General features: G+C 64.2%; 1 protein-coding gene across 8 annotated transcripts in view; it reads right to left on the bottom strand.

Annotated features, from left to right (window-relative positions):
• Nucleotides 1–15,572, bottom strand: part of RXRA (retinoid X receptor alpha) — a 99,824-nt gene that overhangs the window by 69,068 nt on the left and 15,184 nt on the right. The gene's annotated exons all lie outside the window — the stretch shown is intronic.

Below are 15,572 nucleotides of genomic sequence, written 5' to 3'. Positions count from 1 at the left end.
TGGTCAAGCCTCCCCCACCCAGGGCTTGTCTGACACCAGAGAGCAGGCCAGCCTCAAACCCTCCACTCCCCTGGGACCAAGGTGCCACAAAGCATGCCAGGACATGCAGAGCCCAGGGCAGGCAGAGCCCAGGGCCCTGGGAGAAAGTCCCCAGCAGCACTGCAGGCCGCATGACGGCTGGGTCCCTACCTGTCTCTGTGGTGTTGCCAGGACCCGGCAGCCTTCCGGGCAGAAGAACACAGAGGGCAGAAGCTGGGTACCTCCCCCACCCTCAGCAGCCCTCACCGGGCCCTGGCCACAGACACATGCTGTCTTATCTCTCCTTTTGGGCTCCACCGCCCCCCTCAATCTCGGCCCATGACTCTCCTTCCCCACAACCCCACCCAAGACAGTGAAGCCCCACTGAGAAACTGACAAGCAAGGAACCGTCACCCCCACCAGGCCTGGCTGAGCCCTGAGCACCGCTCACCAGTCCAGCCCTCCCGATGGCAAACCAGGAGGCTGAGGCTAGGAGGGGGTGGGGGCAGGAGTGTTCCCTGATGCGTCTGGGACCCACATTGAGGGTGGGGCTGGTTCGGCTAATAGTGCCGGCCGGCCCGGACCTGCTGGACAAGGGCTCTTGCCCCCTCCAAGGTGGACCAGCCACAGGGCCCTGCTGGGGAGCTCAGACCACCCGGCCCCCCCAGCGCTGCTCACACCAACCCAGGAAGCCCACATCACAGATCCTGGGGCCTGGGCCCACACCTCTTCCGGGGGAGGATGGACGCCGGAGGAGAAAAGAGTCAGACGCAAGCCCGAGGACCTGCCAGTGCGCAAAGGGGAGCCAGACACAGAGAAGGGCTCACGGATGCCCAGCCACAGCCCCATCCGGACCCCAAGGCCAACCTGGGCAGATGAGAGAGGAATGCACGTTCTTCCTGGAATCATGTCTCCTGGGCCTTTCTACAACGGAGACCCCACTCATGCAGCCTCCTGCGAGCAGCAGAGCCAGTCTCTGGGGGTCCCTCTGGTCCAAACACCCCAGAACTCTGGGGCAGGCTGCCAAACTCCCCAGTGAGACCTCCTTCAGCCCCTGAGGCCACCCAAGGCCATGGGAGCCGGCAAGGAAAGTCTGAGTGCACAGGTCTACGGAGGGAAGCCGCTGATGGAGAACTCAGATAAGCGCCGCCTGAGGAATACGGAGGGCCTGGGGCCCAGGAGGGAGGTCTGACCCAGATCTGAGACTTAAAGCAACAACAGAGCTCCTGAAGACTTAAACCTCACGCGACGCCCAACACACGCGAACATGTGCGCATGCATGGAGCCAGGGGGAGGGCCCCCGCTGATGCGGCCCCCACGCGCCTAGCCCGTGCGTCTTCACCTGATCACACATTAGGATCGCCAGGGAGCCGCAGAGAGGCCCCAGCGCCCAGGCACCGCCCCCAGGGCTGCTGATCTAGTTGGTCTGGGGTGCGGCCCGGGCGCAAGACCCTGAACGGCAGCCGGGTCGATGCAAGGCTACAGTCAACGGGGTCGACGCGTTCACCCCAGCACTCGGCAGACCCCACAGGCCTTCTGCACCAGGCTGCTCATGGAGAGAGCACGCAGAGTAACCCGGGCACACGCGGTGCAAAATTCTGCACAAGTTTCGACAAAAACAGGCCCCATCGTTCAGCTCTGGGTGGAGGAGTCCAAGTGAAGCAGCAGCGGCAGGTGGCAGACCTCGGCCACCCCACACGGCACGTGCGTCTTCCTGTCCCGTCCTCCCTGGCGGACGTCGCCCAGCCAGCACAGCACACCACACTCTCGGGGCCCAGACTCCTCGCCGCTGAGCCCCATCCATTCCGCCAACTGGAGCAGGAACGCCGGCTGCACACACCTCTGCCTTCCAGGGTAGGGGTGGGAGAGGTCTCTTCCCGGACAAGAGCGGTCATGGTGTGAGTCCTGGCCCCCTTTCTCCAGGGGCCCGGGAGCACTGCTCTCTGAGGCAGCACCTCACGTTCACCCTGCCCCCACCTGAACCAGCGCCTCTGGCACACTTTCCCCCAACCGCAGACCAAGCCTCTGCACTCACCCTCAGCCTGGCTTGGGGATAGGTTCCGAGCTGTCCCAGGGTCTTGCCAACATCACCTTGACCAACAGAGGTCAGGAAACTCAGATCGCAGGAGGCTTGACTTCCCAAAAGGGTACACCCAGCCCTATAAACGAATCACGTTCCAAAGGCACCCCCTTCCCTTCCCAAGGCCTGGCATCACCACACAGAGGGTACCCCGAGCCTCCTGCCCAGAGGTGGACTGAACAGACTGTCCGCTGACTCAGGGGAGGGGTAAGCCAGGCACCACCTGGAGGAGGACAGGAAGGCTCGGTGCGCGCCGGGGACAGACAGACTCCAAGAAGCTGATGGTGAATCCCTGGGCAGTCAGGACTCTTGAAAGCCAGTGAAGCTCTGCTTAAAGCCAGGAATGCCTGGAGGGAGACCAGCCCAACGTGCACAGGTGTGAGCACACCTGCACGCAGACAGATGTATGCACACACAGGCACGTGTGCAGGCGCATAGCCCGGGCCACCAGACTCCGGGGTCCCCCACAAAGGGCCGCCAGAAACTCCACCTTCGGGGGAAATTTGAGAACACGCCTCCAGAAGCCCTCTACCCCATGAAGAAAACGAGCCCACCTCCTCCCCAGCTGAGCCAGTTCAGTGGGTCCCCGGCCCCCAGGACCCCCAGCTACGGGCCTGCCCCTCCCAGCCCGCACAACATGGCCAGAAGCACCGCACTCGGCCACCCACGGCCGCAGGGTCCAGCCAGGTGGACACTGCCCAGTGATGCCCGTGCAGGGAGCGCGGTGGAGTCTCCAACGAGAGACAAAAAAGCAGGGAGAAGACGGCACTGCAGACCACAGCCACACGCCCAAGGAAGATGCGGAGAGAGAACATATGGGCCCCCACCTCGGGAGACTCAGCCCTCAGCTCCCCCCACCCCAGAGAGGCCAGCTGAGGCCTCACCTCAGCATCCCCAAAGGGAGTGGAGCACCCCTGCTCTCGCAGCTGACTGTACCCAACAGCGAGCAGGACCCTCTCTGCGCCCCTGCGGGACAGGCACGGGGACAGCAAGAACAGAGCGCGGAGCCGCCCCCCGTGCTGGCGCTGCACACTGGCCCCCCAGCCAACTCCGCGGCACCTGCGCCTGGGGGAAGGGACGCCCCGAGTCCAGCCAGCCTGCCAAGCAGCTGCTCAGCACCCGCCAGCAGCCGGGATCAGCTCCGATCCGCCAAAGGAAAACAAGAGAGGCCCAGCAGGAGAGTGGCTGGAGGCTGGGTGGTCCAGACACTCAGCCTTGGGCAGTCTGCTGCCTGGCGAGTGGCCACTTCTGCCCGCTGCTGGGCAGGAGCGAGGCTGGGAGGGGCAGGGCAGCACTGCCAAGCCCTGCGCTGCCTGCCTAGGGGCCCAGAGCAGGGCCCCTGCACCCTCCCTGGTGCCTGTGATGCACCCAGGGGCCCTGATGTGGCCTCTCAGACCCTGGAGGGCCCTGGCAAGCAGCCACCAGGCCTGGCCGGATGCCACCACCACCCTGTCCTTCTGACCCAGTGCGCCCGCCAGGGATCCCCACACGCCCACCTGGAGTGACACTGTCCATCCCAGCCCAGGCTCCCACAGGCCTGGAAGCCCGGTGTCAGCTGGCCTGCCCGTCTTGTCTTGCCAGCCATCCAACCACCCACCTGTGCAGCCCTGGGAAAGGGCCCTGTTTTCCTCCGCCCCAGGGCCCAGAACACTGTCCCCCTGCTGCACCCAAGACCTGCCTATCCTTCACACACCACTCCTGGGGCCCTGGCGAGCCCCAAGCTGCCTGTGTGACCTCAGGGCTCCAGCTCCCCAGGTACCAGGGACGGCAAGCACGGCAGGTCTCCTGATGAGCGGGAAGCCAGACCTCAGCCATCCGGGCCCCGCCCAGCCCCGCACGGGGGGAGGGGGGGGGGCGCGCACACACGCACACGCGCACAGAGACCAGGCTCCCCCACCCAACCCTACACATATGCACGACCAGAGCGCCCACACCAACTCACATGCCCACTGCAACCCCCAGGCCCGGCCACAGCCTCTGCGTGGCCCCCACCAATGTCTCCGAGGCCCCCTGCACACCCACTCTGACCGTGCTGTGCCCCGTTCACCTCTCATTCTGATGGTCAAAAATTCATTCACGGCAGCTGATGGGTGATTACGTCTCGGCCTTAATTAAAGAAGGCCACAGAACAGCATTTTTAAACTGCAATGCCATTTCTAATTGACATGGCTCCGTCACCAAGAAGAATGCTCAAACAGGCCTGACACGGAAGCAGCGCCCCCCCTCTGCCCTCCCCGAGCAGCGGACAGTTCAGCTTCAATTTTTAATCGTTGATGAAATATTCACAAGCCGGGGAGGGGGTCACGTTTCCTGAGGTGTAGAATCCCTACCCTCTCCAGGGCCTCCCCGAGCCAGGAGGACACGAGTTTGGGTTGACAAAGTCAGGGCAGTCTGGAGGAGCAGAGCCCACGGAGCAGGGGCCGGACACCTGCCTGCCCCACAGCCAGCACCCTGCATGTCCCCGGGGCCACGGGCTCCTCCCTTCCCTGTGTCCCTGCTCTGGGTGCCTCGGGAACCCTGCTGCTGGTCAGGGGGCCTCCAGTGGGTGAGTCCCGGCAGAAGGATGCTGGGGCCCAAGGTCAACAGCCATGACCCCCTGGCCCCAGTCCTGTCACGGCAGGACCTCCAATGCTGGTCCAACCCTCCAGAAGGACCAGCCCTGTCCCCAGCACCACGTTTCTTGAGCAAAATGTCTGGGCGCCCGGCCCCTAAGGCCAGGACTGCCTCGCACGTGGGCAGTCACACTCAAGGCTACAAAGGCTTCTCTTGAAGGCTGAGTGGGCTGCCCCTGTGTCCCAGGAGGGGACACTGACCAGGAGAGGAGAAGCTCTGCCCACCCACCCCAAAGAATTGGAGCGTGGCCAGGTGAGAAAGGCATGTGACACCTGGCCTCTGGCACGCGCACCCTCGGCCTGTCACGGAGCCACAGCCGGAGGTGCTGATGCCAGCGGAGGTCCAGACGAGGACGCAGAGCCGGGGAGGGGAGGTGCTTCAACTGCCAGCAGGGGCCCAGGACCCCCAGTTCCCTGGAAAGTGTCCCCACGTGCAGTGAGAGCGGGGCCAGGACGCCTGGCCCACCTCCCTCCCACCTCCGCCTCTGAACAGAGAAGAAAACCATCCCAAAGGAGCAGCCCCCGAGGGTGGCCAGGAGACTCCCGCCCGAGGAGAAGGAGGGGAAGGACAGGCGGAGCAAGGCCCCGGCCTCAGCCAGGCTGGGCACCGAGAGCAGGGCTCCCCAGCCTGCAGGTGCCTTCCACTTCCCACACAGGTATGCAGTGAGCCAGGGCCACGGGCACCATCCTTCCGGTGCCATCGCCAGGTGCCCACTGCAGGGCAGAAACTACAGGCCTCCGAGAAAGCACGAGTCTCTTTGCAGGCAGCCCCAGGGAGCCTCCAGCCGCCCGCGCACTGTCCACACCGACCTGCACCCTCCTTTACACACGAGGGAACTGAGGGGCAAAGGCGCAGAGGGCCCCTTGGAGCCCCAGCTGCAAGTGGGGCCAGGGGCTCCGAGGCCGGAGCTGGGCTTAGCGCTCTGCTCCGCAGCACCAGTCCCCGGGGACCCCCCGTGGCCCGTCCCCTCCCTCACCGCCTCGCTCCCTCCCCGCGGAGCACTGGGCGGCTTCCGCGCGTCCTGCCGTGCGAGCCTGACACTGACCAGCTGCCCAGTCGCCCCGGACAGGTTGTTCAATCAAAGCGCGTGGCAGGCAGGACGCCTCCCGGTATCTTTGGGCCGAGAAGCCCGCCCGGCCCAGAGCCTGCTCGTCCTGACCCCAGGCCTGCGCATGCTCTGCACAGAGGGGTGAATGAGGGTCCAGGGCATGGCGAAGGGGGCTCAGCAGGGCCAGGGACCTCCAGGCAGGCCTGGCCGGAAGGAGAGGGGAGGGCTGAGGGCAGAAAGCGATGGCGTGCACTATCCACGCAGCTGCGTCACGGGCAGTCTGCCCGCCCCCCTGCCCCCTCCACAGCCCCCCCTGGGAGCGGCCTTCCCCAGTGGGCGATACCCACGGGCTCGGCCCCAGGGATTCATGGCCATGCAGCTGTAATTCTGGGGTCTACTGGAGCCAAATACACACTCAAATCCCAGGGTGCAGCCCTGGACAGAACGACAGACCCCCAACCCCGTGAGCCCAGATGGTGGGCCCAAGAGATCTGACCCAGCTCGCGCTCTCCTGACGTTGCTGGCCCTGACCCACCCATGCCCACCAGACGCCAGCGTCGATCCACGCATACTCCCGGCACATGAAGGGCGTTAGGGGCTGAGAGACCCCTGCCCCCAGCCCCATCCCTCTGGTCACCGCCACCAGGGGCAGGGACTTTGCCCCCAGGGGCACAGCTCGCTCAGTTCCACAGAACCTTTGAACCTCACCAGCACACTGGCACCCCCCTGGCCGCAGGGGCAGGTCCCAGCCCACCCACTGAGGTCCACCCACACACAGCCCGCCCAAGCAGCCTGCTTTCCTTCACTGGCTCCCAGACACCAGTCCCCTCCTCCAGAGCCCGCCGGAGGCCCTGTCCACACCCTACTGCTCCCCTTGCACCAAACCTGGCCACGCCCTGAGCCCAGGCCAAGGTGCCCCCTGCCCAGAGCTGGCCTCAGCAGGACCACCAACGGCGCACAGGCGACCGAGCACAAGCCGGGCCGGCGGGGGGAGAAAGGCCCCAAGTCACCGGCGTACGGGGCGGTAGCTTCAGGCCCGGCTGGGGCAGGACGCTGGGGGCTGCAGCTCTGGCCACACATCCCCCCTCCCGGCAAAGCCTCCACAAGGGTGCTCGTGAGGCAGGGGCGGTGCTCAGGGACACCCCACACCCCACCGCCAACCGTGAGCCCAGAGGCACTGCGGGTCTCTGCCAGGGCAGCGGGGCACGGCCCGGCACCCCCGCCTCCGCACCAGGCCTCCCTTCACTGAGTCTCCACCGTGCCTATGCCCTTGCCGGAGCCTCTCTCCGTGGTGAGACAGCGTCGCTGCCCTCGCACGTGGCCAAGCTGGCGTCAGGGGACAGCGCCACTCTCACTCGGGCCCGTGAACCCCCCAGGGCCCAGCTGCCTCCCTCCGTGTCTAGCATCCCAGGAGGCATCCCTCACAGCGGACCCTAGGGCCGGGTATGGGTCTCATACGTGGGAGTGACCTCTCTCAGGAAGGGAGGTGACCATCTGAGAAAGAGTCCCCACGGCCTCTGAACTCGGCTGAACCTGGATCCATTGCGTGCGGCTCCGCCAGCCGTGACCCGCACCAACCTGCAGCAGGGTGCCCCCCGACAGTCCCGAGCTCCGAGGGCAGCCCTGCCACCCTCGCCCTCCTCGAGCTACTGCCGCATCCCCATGCCCCTCGGGCCCTGTGCTCACCACACCAGCAAAAGCCACTGTCCTCACCCTCAAGCCCCCGTCAGCTGACAAAATGCTGCCCCTAGAACATTCCGCGCTCTGACCATCGACCCCAGAGACCCAAGCTTCTCCCTCAAGCCCGGACATCAGTCCAGTCTCCACGCAGCCCTGTGCCGCCCCGCCATCCTAACCGCCCACCCAGAACTCTGGACTCTGCCCCTGCCACACCCCACAAACAGCACGACCCCCCAGGCCCAAACGTCCCAGGCAGCCCGAGCTCCTGGAACCCCAGCCTGGCCTGTCGCTTGTGGCTCTGACTACGCCCAGGTCCACCAGCACGCCCCCACCTCCTCACGGCTTCTGGACCGTTCTCACCCGTGACCAGGGTCTCCCAGACGCCACCAGAGGCCATGCTCCTCACTGAGCCCCATAAGGGCTTCCCACGGCTGTCAGGACAGGCCCCGCAACCCCAGCCCAGCTGCAGCCCACCTGGCTTTTCCTCCTGCCGGCCCCGACTCCTGCCCCCACCTCGTGGCCAGACCCTCGCAGGCCGAGGTCACTCCCGAGTCAGGGCCTTTGCACACGCCGCCCCTCAGCCAGGAACGCTCTTCCTCCAAGGCTCTGCCTGCTACCTCACCTCAAACGTCAGCCCCACGTACCCGGGACTTGACCATGGTCACCGCAGGCGCCAGGTCATCCAAGCCTAGCCCCTGAGCTCCTCCAGAGATGGGGGTGCAGGAGTCAGAGGGGAGCCTCCTCCCGGGCCTTCCTCCTCAGCAGACACCCTGACACCTCTGCGGCGGCGGCCCCCCGCATTCCAGCTCCCCATCCGGCCAGGCGGAGGGCGCCGCGTCTGCCCCACGCTATCCAGCCGACGGAGGCACCAGGCTCAGGCGCGCGGAGACAAAGGCAGGCTGACCACCAGGAGCCCGCGATTAATCTCGGTCAACACCGTGGTGAGGTAGGTTGTCCTCCAGCCCAAGATTTACATTTTTATTAAATCACAAGGGAAAATTAGAAACATTATGACTTCCCTCGATCTGTAACCCTTTATCTGCCAGGCTCTGCCCCCAGCTGCCCGTGCCATCTGTCCAAGGGTGATTTCTCGGCTCCCACCTCACCTCTGCCTGTCACCTCCATAGTGACCACCCAGGGCCCTCCCCCAAGGGTCCACCCTCAGGGCCAGAGGGGCCCTCCCACCAAGGCCTAGGATCCTCCCCCAAGGACCAGGTCTAGCCCAATAACCCCCCAACCTTCCCCAGCGGCCTTGAGTCAGGAAGAACAGCTGCCCTCAGACCTGTTTTCCCTTCCTGTAAGATGAGAAGAGTCAGAAGGTGGTGGAGCCTTGGCCAGAACCCCCACTGTCGCCCCCCTACCCAGACACTGCCCCAAGCACCCAGGGCCCCCCAAGAGCTCTCACTATGCAGAGTCCAGCCATGCTGCAAGGACCGTCCCCAAGAGGCAGCACCTTTCCTCACCCCTCCCTAAGGGTACCCTACTGTCTCTGCAAGGTTATCAATGGGAGGAGACAGAGGGCACGGGCAGCCTCAGACCCCAGAAGTGGGGGCTCAGCCACATTCTTCCTGCACCCCCTGTGCTGAAGACATGAGGATGCCAGCAGTCCCTGGGGCACCCACAGTCCCAGAGCTCACACCCCAGTCAGGGGGCAGACAGGAGCCCCAGCAACAAACCCTCAGAGGAAAACAAGCAGGCTGAGGTAGCCGAGGGTGACCGTGGGGGAGAGGCCACCAGCAGTTAGTGGGTCCATGAGGGTGACACCCAAGTGAGATCAGAAGGAAGAAAACGGGGGCCACGGGGCGATATGAGGAAGAGCATTCAAGAGGCACAGCACGTGCAAAGGCTATGAGCAGGGAGAGGGCTGGGAACATTCTAGCAACAGGAAGCAGATTGGCACAGCTGGTCCACCTCCCCTGCAGGGACCAGTGCCAGGGCCAGAGTTGGGACTTCACCCCAAGGACCATGCCAGCGTGGGAGAGATCTAAAAAGGACAGCACGATCGGGGTCGAGCGTTCTGGAACAAGTGAGTGCTGCAAACAGTGGTCCCTGACAGCAGATCCCACTGGGCTGTCACCCATGCCCCCACGTGCCCCACCCCAAAAGCTGCTGCCAGCCCCCAACATGGTCCCTACAGGGAAGGTGGGGAAAAGACAACATCAGACACAGAAGACACTGGGCCTCAGGCATGGGAAAGAGCCTCCCAAGGTGGGGGGGGGGCATGTAGGAGGGCTTCCTGTGGGGGGGGCATCTGGGCACAGCACTCAATGCGGGTGCAGTAGCACTGCCGTTGTCCCACCGCGCGGCACCCACATGCGCTTATCTGTGCCAGGAGCTGACCCAGATTTAGTCATGAATGAAGCGGGTGAGTCGAGACTCTAATTACTTTTCACTTTCCCTGGTCATGCATTATGCATCCACGGTGAGTGGGGGGGCAAGAGGAAAACCGCGCGGCAGAATTAATTTCAGCTTCAATTGTTCTCTCTGTCCTCGCGCTCCCCCCACCCCCTGGGGAAGCACCTTTTTTAGCTCGTGTTTCACAAATACCTTTAGGGTTCAAGCAGGCAGCTGGCACCTGGTTGGGGGGGGGGCACATTAGACGCTGAACTGAGACCCGGCAGGAGGGACCGGGCCAAGAACACAAGGTCCGAGTGACAACAACGTGTACCCCCCAGACCCCAGCGCATGGTGGTGGTCCCTGCTGTCCCGAGGCCACCCAGACCCAACAGAAGCTTCTCGACCCCAGGCTCCACACCCCGGCCCAGCTGCCTGCACGCTGGCCCCGGAGGGCCACAAGCCCACCACATGCGCCCACCGCTTGCAGCCAAGGGGACGCGAAACCCCATCTCTGCGTTCGACCCAAACTTTCAACCCCCTCCCCAGCACCTCCGCCCCCAGGAAGCAGGGGCGGCCTCAGGCAGTGCAGACATCGCCCCGAGACACCCAGTGGGGGCTGGTCTCCCCACCTGACCGTGTGGAAACTGAGGCCCTTGCCCCAAACCGCCCCCTACCAGGTGCTCCCTGACGGCCTCTGGGGTGCAGCCCCTTCCATCTCCTCCACAGGCCCTCTGCACTAGGGCAGCCGGAGCCTCAGAGGGCTGGAGGCGCCTATCCAAGGAGCTCGAGCAAAGGCCCTGTGAGTGCCAGCCCTGACACCCCGCCAGGCAGCCCCCAGCCCCCAGAGGGCTGGCCCCTGCCGGAGGGCTTCAGTGCTCCCTTCCACGACCACACCCAACTGTCAGGCCCACAGTGACACGGAGCGAGGCTCCGAACCCCGTCCTGCCACCGCCGCAAGGGCGATGGGACACCAGGCACTGCCGCCAAGGGGTGGTGGGGACCCAAGCCAGGAGAGCCCTTGGTGGAGGCCGCAAATGTGAAGTGTGGACAGAGCAGGAAGCTGGCAGGTGAATAAGCAGCGTGGATGGGAACCAGAGGCAGAAGTCAGCCCGGCTCCTGAGAACTGGGGGGTGTCCCGTGTAGTGGCAGGAGGGGCAGGGGGGCAGAAGGAAAGCCAAGCCAGGAGGCACTGGGGAGCTACAGAAGGCGGTGCACTGGGGGAGTGCAGTCTGGGGTAGGGGATGGGGAGACACCCCCAGGCTGAGCCCAGAGCCCTGGATCGAGCCCCATCCCCAAGGTCCTGCTGGGAACCCAGGGGCAGGAAGCAAGGCTCTACTTCCCACCTTGGAGAGAAATCTGGGCCCTGTGGCAGATGCCCAGGGTTGGGGTTTTGTGGAGAAACCTCTGGTTTCCCCCACCCTGTGGCTGCTGAGTCAGGAACACAGGGGTGGGACCCGAATCACAGACCCTTGCAGCAGCATGGGCAGGAAGCCAAGTCCGCTGGCCCCAAGCCCTGCCAAGCGCCTACTGCATACCAGCCAGATCCTGGCAGAGTGAGCCAGCTCCTGGCCCCCTGCCACCGCAGCAGCCCCTCCCAGGACCATAAGCCACACCACCCTCACTCCCCAGCGCTGGAAGGGACCCCCTTGGAGCTGGGGAAAAGAGGGCCCAGGCATGTGAAAGTGGACTTGTCTGTGTTTGTCCCAATCCCCTCCTGGGGTATGGAGCAGATGGGGGTGGAAGGGACCCTCAGAGGACAGGGACACCCAGCTCAGGCCTGGGGACCAGCTTCAAGGGGACAGAGGCCCAGTGGAATCAGGCTGCAGGGATGGAAGAGCAGCGGCGAGGAGGGTGCACCAGGCAGAGGGCACCGTCCACACGCAGGCTCAGAGATGGGAACACACAGGGCACGCCAGGAACGCCAGGATCGTCTGGAGGCCCCACTCTGCCCGTGGGGACCCCCACGGGAGACTGCCAGGTCTGGGATGAGAGCTGCTTGGGCATGCCCACCCCACCCTGCTGGGGCCAAGAGGGCTGGCAAAGGGCCGGAGGACATTGCAGGCAGGAGGGCAGAGAGCAAGAGGGCGGGGGGACGTCATATCTGCTGACCAAGCCCCCGCCCCCACCGCCTTCTGGGAGAAATGCTCTTTCCCACAGTTACGAAAGATCCTCTTTGCTTGAAGGAAGAAGGGGAACCCAGAGTCATTCTACTCCAGGGCTCAGTGTTCGCTCACTCAAGTTGGGGGCTGGTCCCTGAGACCCAGGGATCCCTCCCAGATAGAGCCCACCCACCCAGACACCCATCCCTACCCAACCCAGGGAGAGGCCCGCGGGGACCAGACAGGAAACGTAACCCCCCAGTCCACGCAACCCCCCAGTCCACGCCAAGGCCACACCTGGCAACAGGTCCCACTTCCTGACCCTGGATTCCTGGTCCCCAGGATGGTTCTGGAGCCAGCTGCCCCGAAGCCACCCCTCCCAGGAGAGCAGAACTCTCATATCCTCTCCACACTGCCCAGCCCAGCACTGAGTACTCCCCACCTTCCAGGCGCCACTGGGCGCTGACGGGCAATCTTCCCCATGTCCTAGCACCAGAGCAAGAAACTCCTCTCCCCACTGGGCAGATGAAGACACTGAGGTTCAGAGGGGCCCCAAGCCACCACTCCTCCCTGCTCCCAGGCCAGAACTGAAGGTCTGGCCCTACTTGGGTTCACCTTCACACCCACCAAAGAGCAAGTGTCATCACCCCACTTCACAGAAAACAAAGTGTGGGCTCCGAGAGGGAGACGCTGGCCCAGGCCACACAGCTGTGAAGGCCTGACTGTGAGTCCAGCTGCCCCAGCACCCCAGAGCCACCCAACCCACACGTGGCTTCCTCGGCTACAAAGAGGAGCCCCTCCACCCTGTGCTAACAAGGCAGCCCCACCGGCCAGATGCCCCCTGCCCACATACGCCACCTCCCAAGGGGCGGGGACAAATCCCGTAAGCTCTGGGCCTCTCCAGGGAGGAGGTGGCCCCCCACCCACCTCGGCTGCGGGATTCGGTTTCCTGGCCTGTAATCAAGGGATTACCAACAATCCCGGTGCCCACACGTGCACACATGCGCCAACCGCCTCACTCCCACCGCAGGACTCTGGCAGGGGACTACGGCTGCCTGCCCTGCTCACCTGGGCCAGCCAGGGCCGGAAGAGCCAGGAGGGAGGCCGGGCGGGTTCGTCCCCCAGTGCTGTCCACCACGTCCTAGGGCCAGAAGCCCCCATCCTCACCAGACAGACCTGAGCGCTGCCAGGGCTGCCCATGTCAGCCCGGGAGACCACATCTGCTGCCCTGCAGGAAACGGGGTCCTGCAGGCTGTACCTGGGAAGCCCACCCAGCACCTCCAGGATGGCAGAGGGTCCCAGGTACCAGTGGGGCTCGGCAGCATGGGTTCAGGATCAATGGCTGCTTGGCACCTGCCATTACCGCCAATGACAGACAGACACAAAGTGGGCCTCGCCAGCGCGGAGTGGGGCAGGCCAGGCCCAGACCCCCTCACCAAGTCTGCGTCCTTCATCTGTCCTCAGTCACCCTGGCAGCCCTCCCGACCCGCTGAGCCCGCATCCAGACCCACCCGTCCACGCTCCGGTCGTTGGCCATCCGGCACACAGCATGCGCCGTAAGTATTGGCAGGGTGGGCCCATCTGTATCCCATGGCCCCATCAAGGCAAGCAGCTCCCTGACATCCAAGCCATCCAGGCCTTCCATCCGGACACTGCAGCCCCCCACCCTGTGCAGGGCCCACGGCGGGTCCTGAATAAACCCTGCCCCCCTCGCTACAGGCTCCCCCCGACCCTGTTCTGCCCCGCCCCTTTCCACTGAAGGCCTGGAAAGGGCAGCACAGGGCAAAGTCCCACGTTGCCACCTGTGGGGCCTTGGCAACAGTATTCTGGCTTTCAGTGACTCAGTTTCCCCGTCCATGAAAGACAGGGAGAGGGTGTAGCATCAGCCACCCCATACCCCAAGCTGTGTGACCTTGAAGATCTGCCTGGCCTCTCTGAGCCCAGGCCTCGTCTGTACATGGATTGCCTCGGTTTGGCAGAGGCCACACCGGGGACCTGGCAGACTGCGGTGAGCTCATCCGGCACCCCAACCCCACTAGAGCCCAGGAGTACCGGGGGTCTGGTGCTTTCTCCAGCCTGCTTTCACAGTTCAGGACCAGATGCCGGCACGCTGCCTAGCTGTGCTCACACAGGCAGACCAGGTCCCCAAGACCCCTCACCCCGGGCTGGGCCATGAGCCCTTAGGGAGTCTCCCCCAACCTGGGGTCTCCACATGCCCCACAGCCAGCAGCACCCATCGGGAAGACCCCAGCTGGCCAGCCACTCCAATGACTCCCGCCCTGGGGGTGGGCTTTGCTGACCCCACAGCAGAGCCAGTCTCTCAGGGGCTTGGCCCAGGGCCCTTGGTGGCCATGGTCTAAACAAGGCCAAGTCCAGCCCTGCCCTCGACACACCCTGTCCAGCCAGGTCCAAGGCAGGAACACTGCATATTTATCTACGTGCATGGCCACGGCCCACCCCACCCAGCACCTACGCCTCTACCAGTCACCCTTTCTCCTCTGCCATGCCACCCCAAGCCTCAGCCTCCAGCTGAGAACCAGGGAGCGGTGTGAGGAAACGGAGTCATGCACCAAGACACACCCACTACCAACACCCCGCCCCCCCGGCTGGTCCCAGAGGATGAAAAGAGGCCACTGCAGAACTATCTGGTGAGGGAGTGAGCTCCCCGTCGCCAAGTGAGTGCAAGCCAAGCTGCCGGGTCCTCCCTGGAGTCACATATACTCATCTTCTCTGAGGCCCCAGGCCTGGGCCAGGAAGCCGGGTGGAGACTGGAGGGCGGGGGCCTATCTGACCCAGAGTTGCTAAAAAGAGCCAACGGGGAAGTAAAAATAGGAAATAAAAATAAAATTGCTCCAGCCAGCCCTGGTTGTTTGTGTAGGAAACAAGGCATCTAACGCCCCAAGGCGGGCTCGCCCCGGGCCCCTCCCAGATGAGGAATGTCCCCCCCCCCAGCTGCCACCAAGACCTCAACTACACAGCGGAGCCTCAAAGAGGAATCCCAAGGACCTGGGTCGAATCCCAGCTCTGCCGCCAACCAGCCAGGTGACCCTGGGCAAGGAGCTGAGCCCCTCCCCCATCGATGGGGTACAAACCCACCTCCTGGGTACAGAGGGAGGGAGGGAGGGGTGCAACCCCTCAGCCCACACAAGGCTTCTGGTGCCCCCACATGCCTGTCTGCCAGGTTCCCCTCCGGGCACGTTCCCCTCTGCCAGTGCCCCATCCGTATGCTCACTCTGCCACCCAAGATGGGAAGTCAGAAAATAAAAGCACCGGACTACAGCGAGAGACAGGATCTGGCTCCCGGCTGGCCCCAGCTCTCTGTGAGGCAATCAGACCTGAACTTCCTCATGGAACAATCAGAGGAAGCCTTCCTTCCTATCCTTTCCTGTTGGGCCTGTCCAGGATTAGCACTAGGCTCATTCATACTAAAGTGTGCATGACTGACCCTGGCTTCAGGTCTGGCTCATTCTCCAGGGTGTAGAATTGTGCAGAAGAGAGTGAGCTGATCCTGGAGCTGAGACACCCAGACCAAGGGCAAGGAAGGTCCACATGGGCCCAAGCATGCGTGCCATCCCCTCCCTACCCTCTGCAGCATGAGGACCCTCCACTTCTGGCCCCGTTCAGTAAGGCACCTGCTGGGTCAGCACTCAGCCTGGGCCTGGAGCAGTGGGCGTGTGTTGTGGGTGGGCCCCAGCAG

This window comes from Ursus arctos, unplaced genomic scaffold, assembly GCF_023065955.2.
Source record: "Ursus arctos isolate Adak ecotype North America unplaced genomic scaffold, UrsArc2.0 scaffold_18, whole genome shotgun sequence".
Lineage (NCBI taxonomy): Eukaryota > Metazoa > Chordata > Mammalia > Carnivora > Ursidae > Ursus > Ursus arctos.
The sequence above is the reverse complement of the archived record's forward strand: the minus strand, read 5'-3'. Positions and strand labels throughout refer to the sequence as shown.